Source organism: Melanotaenia boesemani, chromosome 12 (genome assembly GCF_017639745.1).
Source record: "Melanotaenia boesemani isolate fMelBoe1 chromosome 12, fMelBoe1.pri, whole genome shotgun sequence".
NCBI lineage: Eukaryota > Metazoa > Chordata > Actinopteri > Atheriniformes > Melanotaeniidae > Melanotaenia > Melanotaenia boesemani.
This window is the reverse complement of record NC_055693.1, coordinates 27,589,809-27,616,285: the sequence shown is the minus strand read 5'-3', so window position 1 is coordinate 27,616,285 and position 26,477 is coordinate 27,589,809. Positions and strand designations below refer to the sequence as shown.

Sequence of the window (26,477 nt, the reverse complement as noted above, 5' to 3'; positions counted from 1 at the left end):
GGTTGAATTCTAAGTGGATTGGACTGTCTCTTTAAAAAGTGCCTTGAACTGGTGCTAAACAAATAAAGCAGAGTGGATTTGCAAACAAACAGAATGAAACTAAAATGATTTATGTGATCGAGTTACTCCAGTTGGTACAACACTGATATCAGTGTCCAATTAGAGCCCTTTTATAATTATATGATTGATAAAGACTAATTCAGAAAAAGATAGATTAACCAAAAAATATTTGTTTTAACCTTTTAATCATATTTGATACATACCGTTTCTGAGACCTATTCCATTACTTTATGGTAAAACTTTGCCCAAAATCCTGCTGTAATCTGATACTTCTCTTCTGCCCCCTGGTGGTTGATTTTTGAACTACAATAATTCTAACTTCACACTTTTTTTTAGTTTTGTTTTATTTTTTTTTTATATAAAGGACAAATAAAGACCCTAGATTTAAAAAAAAAATAGAATTTTCTGCCCATTATTTCTTAGACCAGAATTACTGGTATCCTGGGCTTATATAAAATATTCTACAAAACACAAGATTAAGGTCTGTTTATAAAGACCTGTTATTGTCATTAGGCAGGGATGAGAGATATGGAGGTAGGATCCAAAAGCAGTATTATGAGGCAGGTGGACTAGGAGCTTGGATTTATTTAGATAAAAGATTAACAAAAATCCGAGATCACAACTGATAACAGACCCTGAAGGAGTGAAAGAAAACTGAGGATAAACATTATTGAATTGGGACAGAATTGACAAGGATCTAGAAAGGAGCAAAAGAAACCAAGGAGTATATATACAGAAAGAGCCAAAGACTCGACAAGGAGCAGGTGCGTTAATTAGGAAACACAAACCAAGTGTGTCACTGAGTAAGCTTATTTAGTCATTTCAATCAACTTTACAGGTTCAAGTCTTCAGTTATGTGTGAAATACAAGTTCAGTACCTAAAAGACTGGTTTGTGAAGTAATACAGAAGTCATCTTTGCTAACATACAAATAATTGAACAATTTATGTAATTATAATTTTTATATAAAATAGACAATAACTATCCAAAATGTGAAACACCTGAAATTTCACATTTAAATTAGATTAGTGTAATGATATTAGCAGCAGCTGTTGTTTAGGTAAACATAATAGATAAAACTTTTACCCAGCAACATTTTCATAGAAAGTTTTGGACTAATTTTTTTCAAAATGAATCAGAATCTCCACAGGGTTATTAACCCCACAGACCAGCAGTCAACCAGCAGAGAACTGACAGCGATCTGCTGATGCTGTTGACAACCTGAAAGTTGAAGCAGTGAAAGTCAGTCTGTGCTCGACTTTTTCCCTACCTCGTCTGCAACAAGCCTGCTCAGCATCACTCACATCCAACTTCGAACTCTGCGGATTACCTTTGCGTTCGGAGCGTTTCTTCCGCCTCCTCTTGAACTTGCGTCGTATCAGGCAGTAATAGGAGCCCAGGCTCTGCGCATCATTGGTAAAAAGGGCCATGCTTTGATCCGCTTCAACAATTTAAAAAGTCAACTATACAGCTCTAGAAATCCAACTCAGCTTTTAACTAACCAGGACCAGATAGAACTTCACACAGTCTGCCTGGCTTCCACTTCTCAGAACCGCCACACCTGTGTTGTCATGCTACGGGGAGCGCTCATCTCCATGCACCTGCAGCGTTTCTTTGTTTCTATTCCTACACACGTATCCAAACTCCCTCTCTTTCCTCCTCCTCCTCCGCTAGCTGCTTCTCTCCTCTGTTGACTCCATGTCTGCCCTATCAGGAGTCAGAGACGGGAAGCGATGGGGCAGGGTGGGAAAAAGGAGGAGGGGTCTAGCTGGGAGAGAGACTTGTGTTTTCAGATTGACAAATAACAGAGAATAAAATCCCAAATCTCTGCCTGCTTGTCTGTTCATCAGTGTTTGAGTGAAACGACAGTGGTAAAGATCTCACATCAAATATGCTGATTGTGTGCACTAAATATAACACCAGAGCTTCCTCATTCCCACGAACTCACACACTGTTAATCGGCACAGATAATATTCAGACCGCCTGTATGGAAAAAAAAAAATTCAATCAATTTGAACTTTTTCTCCTCTCACTCTATTTTAAAGATTTATTTTCCTTCATTTCCTGAACAGCCTGAATGCTCAGCAGCAGTTACAGAAGTACTCTGCCTCCCTCTAGTGGTGATGAGCTGCAATTGCATTAGCATTGATACCAAGAAGATTAAATATCGCACCATATGTGGCTCATTGATGTTTCAAATGTTGAGTGGAACTGAGCTATGGTCAGAGTTAAAATATATTATAAGTGTACTGACACAACGTATAAATAAAACTTATACTAAGCCTCTATGGTTGTGTTGAGTGTAGAGAGGAAGATGTAGGGGAAAGGAATGGAAAAAGTTAAGAAAGAAAAAAAACCCACCTTTGACTCTTCAGAAATGACTGTGACTGGAAAAACCTGGTGGAAAGAAAGACAGAGAATATTCCAGGTAACTAAACTGCAGAAGCTTTGGCTGTGTGAGAAGTTGCATACCTGGAGCATCCAGTTTAACCGTTTTACATCATGTTGCAACAAAATGAATAACAGAAAGTGCTCAGGCTGGAAACTTATACTCTGGTTTTGCCACGTGTAGACATCAGCTGATATGTGCAAGTCTTCCAATGAAAAAAAGGTGTATCTGCTTGGCAACAGCTATTGTTTAAGCCAGTGGAACGTGACTGAATTGATGCATTTAGCTTAAAGTTTCCATTCAAACTTTGTCCTATGATGAGGCTTTTCTGGCAATATCTTATTTGACAATAACAACATCCTGATAAAGAAAAATCTTCTGATTTCTGAGGGCTGTTGTATATTGTTGTTTTGACCCAAAAAGTGCAGAAAGTATACAGTATAAAAGTTTGAAGGCCCATTTATCTTTATGGTTGTCTGGATTTAATCTCTTGGCCAGAATTAGTAGCATTCCTGATTTATAATTGAGAATAACAGAAAAAAAATACAAATTCACACATTCGGTTTAAACTGATTTAATCAGACTTTACAAATTACACTAGTTTTTTCATTAGTGTCTACTCGTAAAAGTGGACATTTTTACGTTCTTCTAACTACCAGAAGCAGTTTGTAAGTTTTTTTCCAGCTTCTACGTCAGAGCAGGAACTCTTCCTGTCATGAGCGAACTAGCTGTGATGTAACTGTTCAGTAACCAGTTTAGACCACATGCACATACAATACAGCATGTAAGTACAGCTCTGAGATACAAGAGAATGCAACTCAAGGTAAACCAGGTCCATAGAGACCTCCTGAGTCTTGATTATCTGAAGGTCCAGGAGCATCTAAAAGTGGAGCCTCTGTATATGTAAATGTAAGCTCCTTGCAGGCGGATGCCAGTAGTTTCTGTCATTCTATATTTACAACTAAACAAGCTATTTCAGCTTTTTAAAGGTTATCAATTAGATTCAGGTCTGGACTACCTTAACCTTTTAATATCTGATGTCCCCCCAGTTGAAGGACTTTTAAAACAGATGGTGCCAACCTGATGATTTTAGAGACCTCGCCTGAACTGTTTGAACTAAAGCCTCTACTTCTGTTCGGCCTCTCTTTATCAGAGTTGATCTTTGCAGGTATAATATTTACACTACCGTTCAAAAGTTTGGGGTCACTTTGCAATGGGATTCAATAGGGAAGTGACCCCAAACTTTTGAACGGTAGTGTATATAGAGGACTATCACAGGTATCCTCAATCCTGGTCCTTGTGGGCCGGTATCTGCTGCAACAGACTTGACTCAGGCTCCATGTCTGAGGACCTGCACAGTTCTGCTAATCACCCATTGATCTGACAGCGGCCCTCGAGGACCAGGATTTAGATTTTCATCATTCTAAAGAGGTTCATTTTCATCCTGAAAGTCTTTTTTTGAGCACAGGCCAAATAAATAGGCAAAGAGTTCAAAGGGTTTAAACCTTCAATCTTCTTGTCAAATTTTTGTTTGCTTGTCTTTTTTTCCTTTTTAAGTATTTTTTAAGGTAAAAAATTGTTTTTGTAATCTGATTTCATCATTCCTTTAATCTGTCCACAAATCCAGAGAGAATGAAGCTTTTCTATTAAATGTTGGTGTTTCCTTCTGTGCAGACACTCATGGAGCTTTACTTGATTACGGTGCTTTGTGTTGAACTAATGAGATCTCCAGATCGCTCTATGTTAGCTTGAAACTCTGTAAATGACTCACGCTGTCTTTTCTTTTTTAAAATCTTCCCCAGGTCTGAAGGACATCTGATATCAGGCTTTTCCTTACTTGCATTTCTAGTATTTTCATCCATAAAAAAAAAAAAAAAACAGCCTTTGAAATGATTCTCCCTTTAACGCGTTTCTGAGTTTAATCTTCACTAGTGTATGAAAATAACAAAGCAGTAAAACGGTTAATTATGAGGTGAAAATCAGGCAGATGTTATGATATTTACAATTTGTTCAAGGAGAAAATTAAATTCATTTAATCAAATAATTGTGTAAAGCATCCAACAGTGTATAAAATATATTTATATCAGTACATGAAAACCTTCTTTTTGTTGTTCTTCAACAACTTGTAAAGTATTATAAAAATGTATTTAATTTTTACTAATTTGGTTGAGTCCTAATCATACCAGCTGTCCACAGATTAATATGCATTCATTCATTTTCTATATCAATTTAATCTATTCGGGGTTAAGGGAAGGATGAAGTTGGGGTAAACCCTATGCAGGTTGGCAGTTCATCACCTGGACAACATCAAGACAAAAAAAAAAAAACATGCAAATCAATCCAGAACCACAAAGCCAGTGGAAATAAACTAGTGAAACCATCTGAACTTTGTCCTCAGTTATCTTACAGTGCAGGAAACAATGTAAAAAGGTCAGCTGTTGCTGAGTGGAAAAGTCTCATACTTACAAGGAGAAAAAGCAGACTTTCCCATCATTACATTGCCTACGGTTACTTTGGGTTACATAATTAAAGCTCATTATGGCCTGATCGTGCCAGTGTAGCAGTCTGCTGTTTCCAGGGCACAAAAGACAGAAATTCAACATTAAACTTACTCAGAAGTGGTTTGTTTTTTGGTTTCTTTCCTTTGAATTTCTAAAATCCAATATGAATTTTAATACCCAAGTTGTGCAATATTTTACTTTGGACTGGACTCATTTCAACATGACTTATTACGTAAATAAATAAACACTAACAGTAAAGATGGACGGCACATCTTTACCACCTGGAGACTTGAACTCTTAAAAACTGACATTGTTTTATGATTCAAGGGTTTTTACAAATGTCTTATTTCAGTTTTTACATATTAACTTTTAACATGATCAAAGAAAAATCACAAGAAATGCAAAGACCAAAATATAAGAGTAAATCCACGAGTGAGCACAAGTAAAAGCAGAAATGCTTTAAAGCTCTACTGGCTTCCTGCTAGACATCACAGCTGGGGATAGAGATGGTAGCACGAGAATAAACATCGAAAAGGGAGAGAATAAAATGGGCTCATAAAAGCTTGAGCGGTATAACAGAATAAAGAGGCGAGGATACAGAGAAAAACCTGAGAGTGAGAGCACAAGATAAAGAAATGAGACGAAGCCAGCCAGAGACGTGGAAACCGACGAGGATAAAATGAGGTGAGGAGCTGAATTAAATAAACTGTCTCACACAATGTGGACGAGATGTAAGACGACTAAAGCGTGGGGTTGTTCAGGGTCAGTCTAGTTATATACACTCACTGGCCACTTTATCAGGTACATCTGCTCAGTTTCTTGTTAACACAGATATCTGTTCAGCCAATCACATGGCAGCAACTCATTACATTTAGTCATGTAGACATGGTCAAGATGACTTGCTGAGGTTCAAACTGAGCATCAGAATGAGGAAAAAAAAAAGGAATTTAAGAGTCTTTGAACGTGGCATGGTTGCTGGTCTGAGTGTTTCAGAAACTGCTGGTCTACTGGGATTTTCACACACAACCATCTCTAGGGTTTACAGAGAATGGTCTGAAGAAGAGAAAATATCCAGTCAGCAGCAGTTGTCTGGACTAAAATGTCATTGTTGATGTCAGAGGTCAGAGGAGAATGGGCAGACTGGTTGGAGATGACGGAAAGACAACAGGAAGTTAGATAAGCTCTTCTTCTAACCAAGATATGCAGAATAGCATCTCTGAACACACAACATGTCCAACCTTAAAGCAGATGGGCTACAGCAGCAGAAGACCACACCAGATGTCATTCCTGTCAGCTAAGAGCAGAAAACTAGGCTACAATTCACACAGACTCACCAACACTGGACAATAGAAGATGGAAAAATGTTGCTGGTCTGATGAGTCTCCATTCCAGCTCCACATTCAGAAGGTAGGCTCAGAACTTGGTGGAAGCCTGAAATCAATGGTCCATCCTGCCTTGTTCGTTTAAGGCTGCCACTGGTGGTATAATGAACTGGGGGTATTTTCTTGGCACACTTGGGCCCCTTAGTACCAACGTAGCCTGGTTTAACTGCCACAGCCTACCTGAGAATTGTTGCTGACCATGTCCATCCCTTTACAACCACAGTGTAGCATCTTCTGATGCTACTGCACCATGTCACAAAGCTTAGATCATCTCCAAATGCTTTCTTGAACATGACAATGAGTTCACTGTTCTCCAATGGCCTCTACAGTCATTAGATCTCAATCCAATTGAGCAGCTATTTTTCTGCTTAACAAGAGGAGACAGAGAAAAGGAAAAAAATAGAAGAAAAAAAAAAAACATGAGTCGGCCAACGGTTTTAGGATAAGACTCGTGGGGCAGAGAAGACAGCATGAAAAAACAGAGATATTGAGCGTAAATACACTCCAGACGCAAATTCATTCATGCTTCTGTACAAGCCAATCACAACCACAGCTGGCCAAGTTTCATTGTGACTGCCTTGTCTGGGTTACAGGTCTTTCTTCGACTTTGTTTTCAGAGATGAAGACCAGTCAGCCACTTCCTTTACAATTTTAATTTATATTCTGAGTAAAAGCTGCAGACAGGCTGGAATAATCTCAGCACGTGATGTTTCTCTACGCTCTCCATCCTGGCAGTTTTTAACATTCTGAATGGACGCGAGGAAAGAGGCTGCTGCGATGCTGCCAATACTCTGTGGTTATCCTCGCTGAATTTAAAGGCCTACCAGACTTAAATAACAGCTAAACTCCTGGTGGCCTTTGCCGTGGTTTGACAGTGAAACACTATCCTTGACAAAAACAACCTCTTAAACAGTTTTGCAGGGATGAAATCCAGGCTACTGTGGTGAGGCCATCTGGTAGTTCATAGACATACTCACAGTCAACTAAAAACACACAAAGCTCTAAAAATGGAGCCTTTTCTTCCCCACCAAGGGTTTGTAAAGCCCTTCTTTGAATTTAAAAGCCAATTTTAGGGATATAGAGCTGTTTTAATGAACTGAAAGATTGAATCATGCTATGCTTTGGAGATTTTTTACCTCCTAATTTATTTTTAACCACCACAAAATTATCAATTAAGTAGTAATGTAGCTCCCAATTTGTCATATGGAAAAATAAATGTCACATGGTATGCTGCTTACCCCCTTAGTGTTCCATATTAATTAGCTGTCATCAAGAAGGATCATTAAAACCACTGGCTACAAGTCAGAAGCCATCAAGCTAACAGGCTAAAAAAAAAAATTAATAGATAAATTAACCTTTTTCTCAGCCAGTGGATTAAAATGTGGAAGGAGCTACCTCAGGAGCAGCTAAAACACCCAACAAGCAGATATGACCATGTTCTGCAGCGCCTGAATACCTGAATATGAAGGGAAGATGAAAAATGTCCGAGCAGGAGCGAAGTTTCATTGCCTTGTGAGGAAGTCGCGTTCCTAAAGCTACGCTTGCTGAACCTCATCCTGGGCTGGGAGTTTGGCACGAGGGAGCCGGGGAGATTGTGTGAGAGAGATTAGCAGAGACAGACGGGGAGAGCCTTTTCAGCTGTGGACCTCTTTCTGGCCCTTTGAACCGGGGTGGGGGCAGGTGAATGGGGGATAACAAGGCCCTTTTAAAACAAAAACTCCACAGGGATGAACATACAATCTGCAGGGGAAAAAAAAAGCTTTCTCAGACCAGACTGGACGATAACGAGGTCTGAGAGATTGAGCCTGTTAAAGAAAGGATTATAAAAGAGAAACAGAAAGTCAGCCAACTTAGCGTGATAAAAAGGAGTGCGTGACTGTAAACGAGGCTCCCGGACTTCAGCCAAAAAATAGGCCAAATGGCTCACTAACCACTGGCAACACACACACAAAAACCACACAGGCCAACCAGGGTCCTGATAAGCCATTAAGTGCTGCCCCCTCCCCCTGACCTACCTTTTCCTGCACACATACAGAGGAAGAGTATTTAATGCAGTGAATTAAATCTTTGCATGACTGAAAATATAACTTATATAAGAGCCACAGAGGCTGGATCCTGTCTCTAGAATGTCTTTGTTACTGAAATCGATCTGTTTTTAATATACGGACACAAAAACTGAAATGTGTGAGTAGAAATCATTGCTGTTCTTTTAACAGAAGCTGGATCACCATGTGAATGTTTCTACATCTGTACTAAAGACTGCCTGACAATGTTTTTGTTTTACTTGTCCTTGTCCAGCAGAGGGCAGCATTGCAACAACACAATTACAAAGTGACACAGCGTAGGGCGCCTTTATTTCGCCTATGTTTCTCTATTTGCATAACTCTATCAAGTATTCAGCATTCTGGTGTAACTGATCTGCACTATCCTTGAACTTGAAAGCCAAATTTCTAAATGGGTTTTAATGTGCAGTACTCATCTTTAATGGAACAATTTGCCACTGAATTACCCAAGTACTGGAAGCAGGTTCAACATATCCAGGTCATCTCATGGTTATCTGGCTTAACTAACCTCATCAACAGCGAGCTTGATGACTCAGCTCAGGTTACTCTGACTCTGGATATGTGTGGATTCATGTAAAAGAGCTGAGTTGGCAGCAGCTGATCAGTCACAAGCAGAGATTTCTAGCAGGGAGAGATGACAAAAAGAAAACTGGTGATTGATGCGCTGATTGGCATCACACTCATACACTGTCTGAGAGCAGCAAAGAAATCTGGAGTGATGATCTTAAATGAAAAGAGCTCCAAATCTTTAAAATTCAGCAGAAAAGCACTGTAATCACTCTGTTTTTAGCTACAGAAGCATTTCTCCCTCTGCTGACCTCTCTCTTCTAAAGATGCTTCTTAGTGCAAATCAATCAGCGTAGTCGTTGAGTCTAGTCAGTCAAAGACTCTTGTCCACGTGTCTTTTTGACTTTTCCAATCAAAGGAATTGTCCAAAAGAAGAGCTTTCACATGCGTTGATGTCTTATTTGGACATCAGTTGCCATAGTGATACATCCTCATATAAAAAAAAATAATTTAAGATACTCCAAAACCCGGAGTTGAACCCTAAATTACCTCATTAATCCACTAATCCTGCTTTGTAGCACAGGCCCCAGGACAGCTGGTCAGATTGAGTCACATAAAACTGTACACACACATGCACACGCGCACAAGCACACACACACACCATTACAGAAGCATTACCACTGCTCCCCAAAAAAAAACAAAAAAAAAAAAAACTACCTTATTCTGGCAGTTTCCACTTTGGAAAAAATATTTATTTACAGAACATATTGAGGACATTTTTAACATTTGTTAAAACTACATTTACTTAAACTAAAAACGTGTTTTGTCATCCAAAACTGTACCCACTTGTAAATAGTACTGTATGTGTGTGTAAATGAATTATAGATTCTGTATTGTGTGTTTAGGTTATTTTTATATAGGTTTTGTAAGACATACATGTATTTTAATGTATTTTAATGTATTGTAATGTAGTGTAGAAAGGCCCAACCAGGGACAAGAGTTAAGAACTAGCTTTGGCTAAAAACTCTGCATGGCATCAGCTACAATATTTTGTGACTATGTACAAATGCAATGTCCCTGTCAAATAACTCAAATAAATAAATAAAGGATTTTGGTGAAAAGTGATGTGATGTCCACAGTAGCAGCTGGATCACCCAATCTTTATCTTAAGTGGTACTTCTCTGTATTCAGACCAGCAGTCTGCAAACCCCTTGAAGGAAAGGGAATGGGGATGCTGAACTGAAGAAAGCCTGATTGGACTGCACATAATTTACAACGCACGGTGCATACGGTCTCTGCACATTTCTAGTCCTGATTGCTGCTGCATGGTTTTAACAGTATCGGCTCACTGCTTTCTTAAAGTGACACTACATAAGTTTTCAGCCTTAAAACTCTGACTGACTCGTTTTTATGGCACAGTCACATTCATCATGTATATTTCTGGAGTCATTGTTGCTGAGAAGCCACACTTTCAGAACTTTTCTCATCACTTTAGCGGTGTTTCACTTTATGGCTCATGCTAGCAAATGGATATCAAAACAATGACCCTTTGAATGTTCACTGTGGCAGAGTCAGCAGAGAAAGCCCAGAGGACATTATCGTAGGAAACAAGGAAAAGAGAGAGAAAATAGGAGAGTGAAAGGCATAAGAAAAGCGTCAACATCAGAGAGACTTTTACTGGCTGGAGAGGAATCAGAGAAGAGACGGGATGTAAGGCGGATGCTGAGATAGCCCTCGCTGGAGTATGATAACATTCAGTAATTTAAATAAACACTGTAACAAGTAAATACAAAAAACATGTCTGGTTGCTTTTCAAGTTTGCATTAAACTAAGAAAACCCTCTGATATAAATAACAAATATATAGCAAAAAATAATAATTAACCAAAGCAAAAATACATTTGTACTCATGACCAGTCAGAAGCCTGAAATATGAAAAAATAAAAACTTCCACAGCAGCTTTTATTCTAGAGGTGAGTGGAAACTAACAAAGTTAAAAAAAAAAACACTACAGCCAGCCTAAATAATCACCTACTATTAATACCCATTCACCTGCTTAGATCTCTGCGATGATGAATCTGCAGTGTGAACTTTCATGAGCGTTGTGTCCTCCTGATGAGGCTTCACTGCAGCAGGTGACGAAGCAGCTGGTGGCTCAACGTGTATCAGAGGAGCCACATGGCCTCTACGCCCTCAACAACAGTGGGAGTTAGTGATGAAAAACAAAAGTGTTATGCAGGAAAAGTGCAAACGCAGGTGGAAAAACAAGAGGCAGGTACATTTTTCTGGTGATCTAACTGTGGAATCACTTACAGACAGTAAGCTGTGAGCTGGATTTATTGTGAGTGGGAGATCTGAGGGTGAAAAGTCAAAGAAGAGGGTGGTTGATTTCTCTAAAATTAGATTTGAATGTTAAAGAGCACAAAGATCTAAAATTATCAACAAACAAGGAGCCTCCAAAATTTGACTCCTCACCTCAACGAAAAGGGGTCTGCTTTGGTTTTAAATAGGAATGACTTAATTCTTCCGATGGGAGTTGCCTTTGGTTCCCAAGCCGACCATCAGCTTCCACTACTGGGTGTGGTTCCTTATTAAACCAGCCCTCGGGCTCTCCGCCTAGGATATATCCGCTCCACTGCTTGTGGGTTCTGATTTTTGGCTGCAGCTTGACTTGTAGTAATGTGTGTGTGTGTATATGTTTTTGTGCTCGACGTAAGCACCAAGAGAACAATGGGCTGCTCTGTGTTTGTCCTTCCTGGCAATGCAGACGCCGAAAGGGCGAAGCCAACACACTGGAAGACAGGAAGGGTGAGAGAAGGGCAGCAGACTACAGGCAACAAAAGCTATTTTAAATTTTTTATTTACTCTACCAGAATCAACTGAGCAGGATATCATTACACAAACTTCTCTAACAAAATGCATCCCATCTCCTCCGACTCCAGCGCTCCTCTGGTGTAATTTAGGGTAAACAAGGTGCTCCACTGACTACTAATAAAGCTGAGCTATTTTGATTCTGTCCCACAGTTGTCATGTCATTCCTCATGTCAACTCCTGTCTCAGCTGAGCAGCTTTTTGACAGCAATCTCAGGGAAATCCTAAGTCGTCATGGTAACACTGACAAAAAAATCCAAGTTGCACGTTAAAGTTCCAGCTGCAGGGACTCTGCAACGGGGGTGTGATTTTCCAGAAATCTGCAGAAGAGCACGACATTGCGGTTTTATTGGGAGGAAGACGACGAAATGCCGGACATGACACGCTCGAGCCAGAGGTTGTCAACACAAATTACCCTACGCCATAATTCAGAACCACTGACAATGAGCAGTGGATCCTTCGGAGGATGCTCAAGGACGTTTTAGCAGGAAATGGATGAGTTGATAAATAGTGCGGCTGAGACGATCCATGCGTGCCTCCCTACCCACACGAAAAACAAAAACACACATAAGTTGCTCATTATTTTCATCCCAGTGTCTGAGTCTGCATGAAAAAGCACATTGAACACGCCTTGCTTTCTTTATTACATGTTAAAACTAGACTAACATGTCAGCATTTTTTCCTGTGAAAAACAAGTCTCTTCTCAGCTAATTTATCCTTTAAGCCCACATCGACGACACATCTCATATTTCCTGTCTTGCAAAGACAAAAAGGAACACTCGAGGCCTGAGTTAAAAAAAAAAAGTAATGGAGCATCTAAATAAAGATGAGGGGATTTATAAGGCCGAGAAAGATGTACTAAGGTGGAATGTGATGGATAAGATAAAAAAAAAGACATTAAGATGTGTTCAGTCAAAATGATAAAAAAAAAAAAAAAAAACTTCAGCTGTCAGTTTTATTTAAATGTCAGCAGGAACATCAGATTTTGCACCACAGGCACATGGAAGTCAGCTGCAGAGCTAAAATTTTTGGCTATATAACACACACACATGCACGCATACACACACAAAAGCTTTTTACTGCACTGCAATGCAGTGTGACATTGAGAATAATGACTGCACTAACACACACACACGTGTGACTGCAGAGAAACACCTACAAACACACAAAGACAAGAAAAAAAAGTCAAGGTTGGGCAGGTAAGGTCACTCACTGGCTGAAAAAAAGAAAAGATTTTCTCTTCTCACACCTTTTGTGGTTAAAGTTGTATTGATTTAGTTTTTTGGACCACTTTAGATCAACAAGCTGCAGGAGGACTTGGAGTAAAATAAAAAAAAAACAATGGAGGGAATCTGTGGAGTCGGGAAATATTTGTTCATTTCGACAGACTCCTTGTCCCTGGAAGTTTTATTATTGCAGCTTTGTCCTTTTAAATGCTGGAAACTGAAGCTGCTAAAGTGAAGTTTAGGTTGCCAACATGCTGTGATCAACCAAAAGGGAAAAAAATGCAACTCTAAGAGGGTTCATGATAGAATAACATCACTTAAACTAAACAGTCATTACTTACACGACCACGAGAGACCACTCGTCTGGGAAACACATTATTTTTAGAGTTTGAACAAACTGCCACTTTGTTTTTGGTGAAGGATTTAAGAAGTCCAGCAGTCAGCGGGGTCTGCGTTATTAATGACTGCCTGACATTTTATATCATCTCATGCTTTTCTCTTTTACTTCTTCTAGGAGGTGACAGAATCCCTTGTTTTTGGGAATCTGTTTATTTTGGCTTTCTCACCTCTGCATCTGATACAGAAAAGCAGCGCTATGGCAACTGTTTCTGTTGGGCTCTCATGGCTATCACTTCAGTGAACCATTAAAGAGTGACTCTCAGGTTGTGTTCAAAGTATTAATAATATAAAAAAATTTTGTTTGAAAAGTTACTCATTTTAAGTATTTTGTGAGACACAAATGCAGAGATTCATAAGTAGAAATTATGAGCAGCGACACAGGGAAGTCGTCTCTGATTCCACTCTGGGTACAGAATAGTTTTAGAAATTTGGTTGGCAATTTTTCTGCAAACTGTCATCACAGTAAATATTATGTACAAACTGCAGCCTTTCAGGACACAGAATCCACAGTGTTCATGACTTAACTGAGCTAACAGAGGTAGCATTCCTGCTGATGAAGACACAGGAATGTATGCCTTCTGTAACACCAAACACGACTGTGTGGTGCTCATTTTAGACGGGATTAAGTAGTCAGAGATGTGATGAGTTCCAGATGGGATATTGAAGCCAGCATTGCATGAAATTGCTAGTAGGTAACAATACGCTACACGTAGCAGCTTCTTCTGTACATCTGATCCGCATCAGGCCGCCAGAACACTGGTGTACAAGACTGAGGGACGATTACGTCTTGTTTTCTTATTTCCTAGTTTGTCTTTTAAGTTTCGCTTGACCAAGCATCCATCTCCTGCTCGGACCTTTCTAACATGGTGAAAAGTAGCTTGACTTACACCTAATAGTCTGTTAGACTCGATTCGTCTTGGGACTCGGTTCAACTGAGGGTTGCAACATTCAGCTGGTCTGAGTCCACAGTCACACTGCACTTAGTCAAACGGAGTAAACCTTTTCAATAACACATTTTAATTTCTCTTTAATGGAGGAACTTTTTGAACCCTTGATTTTCCCAGTCTTTACTTAGAAATTCATCCATTCAGCCAATGGATGGATGGCTTTCAGTCCAGTTGAGTTTTTATCTTCCTTCCTGTTCATGTCACACCTGGTCTTCAATTGCTGATTGTCAAACCTGCCCCTGATTTGTAGTTTTCTCCTACTTAAAAAAAAAAAAAAAATCCTTTATTTCTTTTGTTCATAGCCAGATCATACTGTCATGAGGTAATGTGGAAAAAGGACACCAATAAAGTATGACGAGGCAGAAAGCAGGCAGATGTTGGAAATAAGATTAATTAATAGAACTAAAAGTGCTGCGAAGGAAGGATATTTAAAAACAGGAGCCAAAACTAAACAACAAAAAAATGATCAACAATTTTGAACTAAAGAAACCAAAGACACTTGAAACAGAAACCTAAGAACTAAACCAAAACTCCAAGACCATAACAGGATGGATGGAGTTTTGAATTAAAATTCTCAACCACTTAAGGGTAAGACTATTTTTTTTTTTTAATCTCAACAAATCACAAATCTGACGGTTCACCTCCTTCAAATTATTTGGCCCCATGTTGACATTTGGCTTAAACAAAAATGTGCCCATAGAGATGCTGCAGAGTTTGGCTTTGTAACTAAATCCATGACGCCAACATAACTAAAGCTCTCGGAAATGACAGCTGAGGGATATCAGAGGTTAAACAACATCACATAAACAGTGGTTTCCACTAAACCTTAGCAGAAGAAGCAGGACTAAACTATGGAAAACAATTTGGAAACTGAGACAAAATCATGTCATTTCTGTGACTTTGATCCAGCCAGTTGGTTACAAGTGAAGGGAAACCTTTCTAACCGTTGTGCAAAGTGACTGGTCAGCTCAGATCGCTGCAGCTACATAACACTAACAGACTAATGGATGCACATGCAAACGGGTGTTCATTTTAAAGCTGCAGAACAAACTCATAACTTTGGTCCTTTTAAACACAAAGAAGCACTCTAAAACTTTGCAGCATCAGGGAAATTTAAGGTCATCTCGTAACACGAGCCATAAACCCCCCCTTCCCTGCTTCACCTGCTCTAGTAGGATCGTTCAAGTATGTCTTTGTGAATTGTGCCCACACAGGTGTACATATTTCTGAGACGATATCTGAGAGAGTGCCTGTATGTGTTCCTCTCCTCCCTTGGCGTGTCTATCTGGGTCAACAATCTGGGGAGATGCCAAAGTCTTGGTGAAGCAGGCAGCTGGTCATCACAGCTGGCTTGCAAATGCAAACACACACAGACACATGCAGAGGAAAACGTGAAGCCACCAGGTAACATCTGCATCGCCACCGCCCAGAGCAAGTACTCAGTGCAGCCACCTGCGTCCTCATTATATTCTTTAGGGGTGAAAAAGTATGTGTTTGTACCAACAAATGCCTGACTTTGATTGCCAGAGAATATGTAAATGCGTGTTTATATATGCTAACATACACTCATATGGTGCGTTATCACTGTTCAATCTAACAGGTCAGTAATGTGAAATTAAAGCTCTTCCAATATGAAGTCTTTTCCCAAGATCTAGTCTTTTTTCTCACAGTCCCTCTGATGTACAATGGCAACACAAGCTTTCCCACACCACTTCTATTCACTGGCCGTGGATAGGATTACCAGAGAGGTACTCAAAAAATAGGCCACAGCATGTTGTATTCACATTTGTGTGTGTGCGGATTAGATGATAGTGTGAGATGTGGGGATCCAGTAAAGTAGGTTACATCTTACACCTGGTTAAAAAAAAAAAAAGAATAATTTCTGAGAAGACCTGCTGCTGGAGGACCAGCATTATAAAACATGTACAGATGTAACTCCACAATGTGACCGGGCTGATGCTCTATTCACTTGCAAAGCAAATCTAAAGCAATCATTTTTCTATTGGGTAGTTTGAAGCAAATAAACTGGGGAAAATACTGTTCAAAATTGCATTGTCCATTCTTCAAATATTTGTGATGATTACATATGACTCAGTTATAGGTGCTGTCCACCAATCTGTGGTCAGACAGCTTTTCTACACTTGTTAACAGAGCGCAGCTCACCTGCAGTATTATCAAAGTTGCTTCAGTCTAATGGCTTTGATGGGATTGTAAATGCAGACTCAACTTGGAAAATTTTAACGTTAAGAAAAAAATGATGAGAAGCACGAATTTAGCTGAAATCTTTAAGATGTGGTTTGCTATTTGTTCTTCACATCAAGATAGATGCCAGTTTAGCTTTCCGTAAGGGGCGCCAAAGTGAGAAAATCTGCTAAGGTTCAGTAGTGTTCCTTCAATAATGTTCCACACTTTATCTGTGGGGTTTAAAACAAAGTTGTCCCACCGTGTCAGCTTTAACAACTTAATCTCTCTAATGAAACCTTTCCACAAGGTTTGGGATTGTGTCTGTGGGAAGTTTTGACCATTCTTCAATTGGTGCATTTGTAAGATCAGGCACTGATGATCATCATCAATTTATTTATAAAGAGCTTTAACACCGGCCAAAGCTGAACAAAGTGCTTAACATCTAAGGTAGGTAAAATAAAAGCATAAAAATAACAACATAAAACAATTAAAATGAATAAAATATAACAAAGGTAGTACAAAGGGGGAAAAAAATAAGAATAAACACTAGAAAATTAAAATTAAAAGCCAAATATGATCAAGTGTCGAGATGGGTTAAAGGCCACCGATATTGGACCGAAGGCCGGGTCCGCAGTCTCCGCACTGATTCACCCCAAAGAAATTATGTCGACTTGAGGTCAAGACTCTGTGCAGGCCGGTCAAGTTTCTCCAGGTCATTGGAGCTTCTTATGGTCACTGCTTGGAACGCCAGAACTGAATGATTTTGAGGAGATTTTTCCTGGTGGTTAGCAAACTGCTTGTAAACTGATGACATGCTGTGGTGGTAGTAACGTGTTACTACCAGATGCACGTTAAAACAAAGCTATTGCTTAACAATATGATATTCATATAAACTATATGATTTCTTACAATTAAATGACCATTAAAAAAATTTAGAGCCCATTTTCCATCCCTGCAGTGTCCTGTTGCCAGTGTGTGGCAGAATAGGCAATGTTGCTAATTGTTGTAATTCAGTATAAGAAGTAGTCGTCTATACAGGAAACAAACGCTGGGCTCTCCCTTAGGAATAACTTTAATCATTGGAATTATCTTGGCTCCTCTACACCATCTCGGAAGACACTAGTTCAGCTCAGACTGGAAACAGCTGGTGACCAGCATCACTTTAATCTTTCCTGGGGGATTTTTTTTTTAAATACATTTTTCGATCATTAGTGGATTTATTTCCCCTATTTTCCCATTTCCATTCATTTTTTCTCCCTTACATCTTTAAATACAAATCAAAAACAGCAAAGGAGACCCAGCTAATTCTGCAAAAAAGGTGGATGGAAGTGAATCAGAAGAATTTTAAAACTTACAATCATGGCTTTCAGCATGTAAGCTTTAACAATTTAACCATACAGGGTTGGGATTTGGACTCTAAAGTCCTGTACAAGTAGATATTGTTCTTCAAAGGTACGATATCTGTCCGGGGACTGTGCTGTAGAAAAGCTGCAGCCTCCTCTCTGTACCGTTCATAAGAATAAAGCCTCTCCTTTTTGTCTTACACTTTGGGGAATAATAGAGGAGCAATGTAGCAAAGCTACTAGCCGTTAGCGTAGGCGGGTCAATTTAACAACTCCTTGTCAACAGTCTTCCTCCCTGGATTAGTCCCACTGAGATGTTGCTGAGTGATGTCTATTTGACCCCCTGCTGCTCCAGGCCTTCCTCTCAACACTGCCCACACTCGCGCTTCATAGCTTTGATGTATTTATTTGCAGTACAAAAAAGTCAAACACTGAAGATGTTAAGCTAACCTGTGCTTCTTTGTACAACAATAACAAGAAAAATCTGTTCTACTGTAAATACAAAGAGGTGACTTTGGATTCTGGTCTTTTCCTCTCCTTTTCAAGGATGTCTCCTGCTAGCCTGGCAAGCACCAACAAAAACATGGTTTAAGTGCACATCTTTTGTTCTGTTTAAGTCTGAGATGACTGAATGCTGAGGTTGTAAATCCCTGCTGCCATTTGGGTACAGTAACTCCTTCCTGAATGTCTTCCTATGCGGTTGGTTAGAGGGAAGACAAGACTTTAAAATATGGTGCTCTGTTCAATCATCCATCAACTGTAACCAGTGAGTCGGTATCAGTGAGGTATGATGGCGGCAGATCTTCCTGGGATTGCCATCTGTCCGTGGCTGCCTGAGGCCGGCTCTGCTGGTGACGGCTGAACTAAGCTGGTCTGACTTGCTCTCTGGCTGCTTTCTATCTGCTTTTTGTTGAAATGTCTTTAGTTGACTGTGGGAGTGAGGTAGCCATGGTAATTTAAAAGAATAAAATAAAACAATAAAATGATGAAAACTGAGCAGTAATTTTAAAGAACGCATGAGAAAACATCTTCTCAAAATATCCAAATTATCCCAAATGTCAATAAAGCACTGCACACTCTTTAAAATAAAAATAAAAAAATCCACAATAAAAAGAAAGAAAACATCTTTTGCCACCGTTATTTGTTCTGCCTTTGTTAACAGCTGCATTCCGAGACAGAGTTAAGGCCACAATGCTGCAGAACTGCATCTGACATCTCCTTTCACCGTGTGAGGGCCCTGGTTACATAAGGGTTACTATTTTAGAATAGCAACCAACATGCCTCAGATGAAAGGACCAAACAGATTTCAGTCGATGCTGCTTCAGTAATGGACACTTTTTAAAGAACACCACAGAAAACAGCTGAGCCACAAACCCAAGAGTAATTACTTCTGCTTTAAAGACTTAAAATGTCTATCCCTAGTGAAACAGGTGCAGTAGCTAAAAAATAAACAGTTTCTGTCACTGTCTATGGTACTTTAGATTAGAAACATCATTTCATTAGGGACATTCCACAAATAGAACCTGAAAAATGTCCACAGAATCATTCTCATTTGTTAAAAAGAGCTGTGAGGCATTGCACTAAGTGGGCTGAAGGACAAATGATTCAACAGCAATCTGCTGACTCGGGACAGCTTCAGTATCATTCGAGTATTTTGTAGATGCGTACAATAAGTAAAGCAACAGGAAGGAAATTCACCGTTATCAGTTCTAGAGTACCTGCTTGGTTTTATGATGGAAGAAGGCTAAATTATATTCTCTCTCATGGATGAAATATCTTTTACTACACAGAGCACAGCTTGCAGAATCAAAATAAAGGCTTGACAAGTGGGAAAATTTGTGTTTTCTATGTTTTGATCCTTAAATTAATTCAAAATCCTTCTAACACGAAGATGTCATTTTTCAACATTCTCCCAATTCTAACAGGAAAAGCTGAACCAGGGGCCATCATGATGCTCTGTACACTTTTGTGTATTTATCGGTGGTTGGATCACATTAGAGCCCGACCGATTGATCGGCTGATTATAGCTCTTTTCAAAATAAACATATTCGGCCGGAGTTTTGCCCATTAAACCTCAACATATTCTTAATTACTCATAAAAAAGTAAATGCTGTCAAGTATCGGAGTTGAGCAGAAGGATGTTGTTGCGCTGTTTATCCACTAGATGGAGCTCGGACTCCATTCAGTGCTCAGTCCTCACCGCGGTCAAGTGGAGCTGGACAACAAGTACGTTTATAATGTGAAATTAATAATGACTCAACGTGTCTCCAGTTTCAGTTTAACTCTGTTTGCCACGTCTCATGATAGCGACCCGTACCTCGTTTTGTCTGTCATGCTTTTCATTTACGTTGCATTGCTAAAGTTGTGCTAACCTAGCATAAATTACTCCCTGTCTGTTTCTGTTATCAATAACAATGCTGTGGATATCCCCGCCTAGCATAGTGTTAGCTAACAGCTTAATAGCCAGTAAGTAACTGCAGAAATAACGTAAGCGTACAAACTGTTAGAGAGTGAAAAACGAGCTTTCATCACTCCATCGGCAGCGTGTTGAGACGCATTTAAGGAGTGAACAGAGAGAGGAGGGAAAAAGTTTAACTGATGAATATTACTTTCTGTCTTCCACAATTGTCATGATGTCCTGCCACTCTTAGTTTTACTTTGTCAGAAAATACTAGAACGTGACTCGGGCCGTAACAGCAACTCACGATGTTGTTGTGGAGTAACATAAGTCCCAGACTATTTGTAACCATTATATGTTTAAAATGCAACTCTGTCGAAAAAAGCATCTCTGTTTTTTTTATTTTGGTAATATAAGTCATGACTTCAAGGCCAAAAAAATAATGAGGTATGAAAATGTGATTTAACGTAAAAGAGCATCAGAGTGCTGTACGAATAATGTATTGCCATTGACTTCACTCATTATGTTGCTTTTATATAGAATATACCTTTTAAAATCTAAAGATGAATTCATCAGTACAACTAGTAGCTATATTAATGCGTGCTGCATAATATAGCTACCAGTTTTTTAATTAATCAGTCATCAAAAGGTGGTAGTAGTCTGACCGAACATTAAATACGTTGCAGCTGCTTTTTTGTTCCTTTTGCTGGTTGCATGTGAGCTAGGCTTCCCAACCCTGCCCCAGCAATTTCCGGTGGTCCTGTTTCATTTTCCATGTCTGGGTCCATAATGCTCTAGGAATGGACTGAACGTAAAGAACGCAGGAGACGGACAGAAAGCTCGGTCTGTATGCATGTTTTCTTATTTATTGTTGAGCATGACTCATAACTGATCAACATGTAAGATTTGTGTGTAACAACTTTAATCTATGCTATCTTACTATTATCTAATAATTACTATCTAATAATTTAGAGGCCTGAATTATGAGTTGTTTTTTGGTGATTCTGGGCTACCTTGGATGAGGCAATGTTTGATCATGCGACTTCAATCACAGCAGGGACTCGGTGGCAAACAAGATGCTCTATATATGGATCCTTTCTTCAGTGCCACAATAAAGTTAAACAAGACGTTTTGTTTTCACATAAATATGACACACACCACAATTTAATCAGCATTATCACCAGTTGAGCTGAAACAGATAAATGACTCACACTGTTGTGTTAAAGCTTCACAGCAGTAACAACAGTTAATTATCACAATCATCATCATCTTCATCATTTTGCAGTGTTTCATTAAATCTGTACTTTCTTCAAACACAAGTACAGGTACTACTGTCTTTAATCTGTTTATATATTAAATGCTGCAACAAGTTCTGACAGAATTATTCTGTCAGAACGGCCAAGAACATTTATTTCAACAATTTTTTATTTATTTTTTTTTTTTTTTGGGAAGATATTTTATTCAGGGTTGTACTATTCTCAGCCAGTCTTCTAAATTTATTCTATGTGGGAGGCTGCAGCAAAAGACGTGTGTGTGTGTGTGTGTGAGTTAAAAAGTGTGTTTGGGAAAGAGATGAAAAATATTTCTGTGAAAGTGTAGCCAGGCAGAACCAGTGCTACTAATCATGGTTGCTTTAAAATGTATTTAACAGTCTGAGTAACGTATCATGTTTTGGTTGTTTTTTCCTTTTTTTTCTGTGGAATAGTAATGCCATTAAATGATGAGAAATATATGAGGAAGAGAGAATTAAATAAATTAACTATAAATGTATTATTATTATTATTATTATCATTATTATTATTATTATTAATATTCATTAAAATATCCATATGATCCTAGCTGTCATTATAATGGCAATAATAGTCGTTCCAATAAACAATGGGAGAAAAAAAAGGATATTTAGGTAATAAAAATATATATTTTTTAATTATTTACGATAAAATAATATTAATAATAATCATTATTATTATTATTATTATTATTATCATCACCACTATAATCGCCATAATAATAATAATTTTGAGAGTGGGGGAGGGATGTTGAGGAGGGCACCAGCTGTGGACATGCACAGTATCCAGGGCGGGGGTGACCAGCCCCTTCATGAGTTTTTCAATGTTCTGTTATTATGTATCGTATCGTATTTTAACCAGACTAACGCACACTGAAACCTTCATCATTTATCTACAGCACAGGAAATTTTAACAGGAAATTTTTAAAATACACTAATTGTGCCTTAAAAACATCTTGGAGCTGCAGTGGGGGAAGCTTCCCTTTCTTAATAGTGTCTCTGGAGGTCCAGCCTGTTTACTCCAAGTTCTTTTGTCAGGCATGGACGCTTCACTTCCGACAGGAAGCAACACATTAAACTTCAGAGCACATTCTCTCCTAAGCTGCAGGGCCCACCTCAATCTATTTTTTGTTTCTTTCTCCCCTCCAATCACCGTTGTTGCAAAGGGATCCAGCCCGGCAACCCACAGCGTGTTACAGGACTTCTGTGTTTCATATTATTGTATTTAAAAGCTTCACTTCTGTTTCTATTTCAGCAGCCATAACATGAATCATTTAGAGGAAGGAATCACGTCCCTGCCTTTCACTTTCCTTTTCATTTCGGTAAAAGGGGAATGATCCTTTTCTTTTTGTTTACAATAAGAAACAACAAGTTAAATTCAGTAGACTGGTGGACCAGTTAATTAGAGAAATTAATTAGAGAAACTTATCTCAATTTAAGTACTTCATCATGACTTATGACAGTCCCGTCAATTCAAATGGCTCAGGTCTTTAGTGCTCTTCTGTGTGTGTGTGTGCATGCATGTGTGTGTGTTGAGTTATTCATGGCAAAGAGTAGTGGCAGATGTGAATCGGTAATTTGGAGTCCTGAGAGACATTTTCTAGTGCGTTACAATGCATTATGGGTAGATCTGTCACTAAAACCTTCGTGGACCTCGGTGGCACATTTTCCTGTTTTCTATGAAAACAAACACATGCGTATCCTTCTTGTTTTGTTTTGAATCTGTTTATTTACGCTCTAAATCTCAGAATCTGAATGAGAGCCGGCGCTGTGCACTGTGTGTGTGCTCTATAGATCACTACTAACCGGCTGTTGTGGTAAAATGCTGGAGGCCACGTTTATATAACAAGTTTGCTAACATGCTGCAATCATGACACAATGAAACCAGAAACGCAGAGTGAATTTTAAAAAAAATATTAAATGCTGACTGTTTGAATCAGGTGTGATTTATAGCGTAAATGTCCTCCAGCCAAGAGTGCACGCATGATACGCTGATATCAGCACTATTAATTTAGTGCAGCCGGAGAATGTGGTGTTGGTGAAATGAAATGATAAAAAAGGGGAAAAAAACAAAACAAAAAGGTGGGCAGTGGCAGAAAGGAGAGAAGGCATTTTTGACATGAGCAGACAATGAGGTCAGAGGCTGCCAAGGTTATTTTTATTTATTATTGCAGTTCTTATTACTGCTCAACACCCAAATGGGGCATAGCTTTAGCCTCCCTGGTAATTGGCTCATTCAGAGCTGCTCAATTTTCTCACTATGCTGACTAGGTCTGTTCTAAATGTTTTTGACCTCACCTAAGGAAACACTGAAGCAATGATGCTCATTCCAAAGAAAGAGAGGAAGATCCATTTATCCAGTGTGAAAAGGACGAGGAAAAGTCATCCTCAGCACTAGAACAATGACAGTCCACTCTAAAAGGATTTGCACAGTCAACAACAAAGGATCAAATCTGCATTTGAAACAAGGCAGCATTAATGTCAACAGTCAACCGATGGTGCATTACACCATCTGACTGCTTCCAAGTGCACTTAAACAAGCCAGCAAATTCCTGTCATTTTCCACATGCAACATTCAAGAGAAGGCTATTTGTCATTTACAATCTATTATTTATAAGGCAACAGCACAGTCACAAATGGGCTGGTGTTCAACCATAAACACGTAGCATAGCAGAGTACATATGTTTCAACTTGGGTCAAAACTGGGGGAGGTTGATGCATGCGAACCCGTTCAGAAACCTTGAAGCTTTCCACTACAAAGTTAAACCAAATTTTCTTCAGAAACCTGGAGGTTAGTGGGAATATTTCACAGCAATGCCTCTGCTGCTGCATCAGCATTATGTTTTAATTAAATGGCAACAGCTGAATGAAGCCTGATTAAATGCGATCTTAATGTTACCCACTGGAGTTCAGGTAAATTAGCTATCAATTTGTTCTCATTTAGTTTCAATCAAATATATGCTAACTAAACCAGCAGCTGTTTGATTCTGTTTCAAGGAGCACAAACTGTGACCACAAACATTTTAAAAACAGACTGATGTTCTGAATTTTTTTTACCTTTGTGTAAAGCCTTTACTTTTCTGCAAGACCTAAACAGGCAAAGCATCCCGCAACAAGCCACCTCCTGCCATCAGAAACAAGGATGATAATGAGTGACTCATCATTACTAATTTGCTGAGCTAATTTTATCTGCAAACTTCACAGGCTTGAAGGAACCTTTCTGTGGCAGAGGGGCTGAGCAGCATGACGCCAAACAGCAACGCGGTCCCGGTGTCAGAGAGCTAGCGTGTCGTCTGTGAGCGGAAATGTCGACCCGCTTTAAATCACACAGCATATCTCCGACATGTGAGCCTCGCTGATCAGTGTAAGGAAAAGCACAAGGAATATCTGTGTTTTACAGGTTAACTCAGGACTGGAAAAAGGAGCCACACACACTAAACTGAAAAAGTAATGAAAATCAGCTTTGATGATCTTTTAAGACACGACATAATGAGACTGCTCAGATTTTACCAGCTGCTCATCTTTTAACATTAATCCTAAAATAATGAACTTTGCTATTAAAAACACAGCATATTAGTAACCGTCTTGTCCAAGCAGCAGGGCTCTCACCACATTGCCAGCCAGCCAGCTGGAGCCTTAGCAGTATGTCAATTTGGCCTCGCTGTTCCTCTTATTTCAGTTCTTACATAATGAAGATCATTCCAGAAAAATGTGACAGCAAATTCATGCCATGACGCAGTTGTGTTGAAAGGACCCACCGCCGCAGGGAGAACACCATCGCAAGCGATTGCAAATGTTATTCATTCAATGGAGCCGGTAAAACACAAGCTCAACATCGTAACACTCGACACAGACTACTGAGACAACAAACGAATCTGAGGAGAGGACTGCAGCTAGAAGAGGCTTCTTGTCTATGACTTAAAAGTTAAAAACACTACTTCAAAGGGTTTTGATAAATGGATCAAACACACTCTTCAGATATTTGCCTTCCAAAGCAGAGTAAAATATCGTCTAATTTCATTCATGAAATGTCAATCAGCTGCACTAGAAATCTGCTTTGCTACATGAACACACCAGCACTGAGGACGGCAAAAGACTATAAGAAAGAGAAATGCTGAGCGTGATGTGGCCAAATGTGAATCATTTGGTTTCAGGCACTCTGTGATTTAACATCAGCAGCTAAGAACAATCCGCTGTGATCTAAGGAGAGCCTGAGTTATGCTTGTTGTTTGTCATTTTTAAGTTGAGTTTGAACAGATATTAGGAAAGCTCAAGAGTAAAGGGAGAAGGGCTTCAAATTAAAAAATAAAAAAAGAACAAAAGGTGTTGTCTTCGGTGTAAAGTTATGATTTTCAAATTTTTTTAAAGGTCACGTCACTGTTGATGTAGTTCTTGTTTTAATTATAGTAATGAGTTAGTGGCACCACAAGGTGGCTTCAATTTACCAAAACAGAAGAACAAAACATGTGCCGGTCGGCAATTCGATGCTAATGGGTGCACAATTAAGACAAACAAAGACAACACCTCCCAAAAAGTTAAAGAAATTAACCCAAAATCAAAAAGCTGTCGTACCTTAAAGGCTCATTATGCTCTACGCTAACTATGCATATACAGACTGAGCCTTCTGTCCATCTTCTGTGTCCGTCACCTGACAATTTGGTCTGTTTTTTCAGAGCTTACAGATGTGTAGCCAGACGGAAAAAACGTAGCACTACCAGAAACCGCAGGGGCAGTGTTAGGACGTACAGCTGTGCAATCATTAAAGAACCAAAAAAATATGCGTTTAATGGCCGAAACAGACCAGCGCCGTCTACTGCACTGCCATTTTTAATGTCTCTTTCTCAGAATGTACATTATCATGATCTTGTCCACTGTCACCATGTTTGCTGTTGTCTGTCTGAAACTGACTCAGAACTTGGATG

The 26,477-nt window shown here is 39.2% G+C and overlaps 1 protein-coding gene across 2 annotated transcripts in view; it reads right to left on the bottom strand.

The window, feature by feature from the left end:
- The window catches only part of adarb1b (adenosine deaminase RNA specific B1b), a 157,432-nt gene that overhangs the window by 61,488 nt on the left and 69,467 nt on the right, over positions 1-26,477 (bottom strand). The window contains exon 3 of one of the 2 annotated variants that reach the window (XM_042000999.1): positions 2,421-2,456. The exons of the other annotated variant lie outside the window; for it this stretch is intronic. The gene's annotated coding sequence lies outside the window, so the exon portion shown is untranslated. The remainder of the gene's footprint in view (positions 1-2,420; positions 2,457-26,477) is intronic. 2 annotated transcript variants of the gene reach the window in all.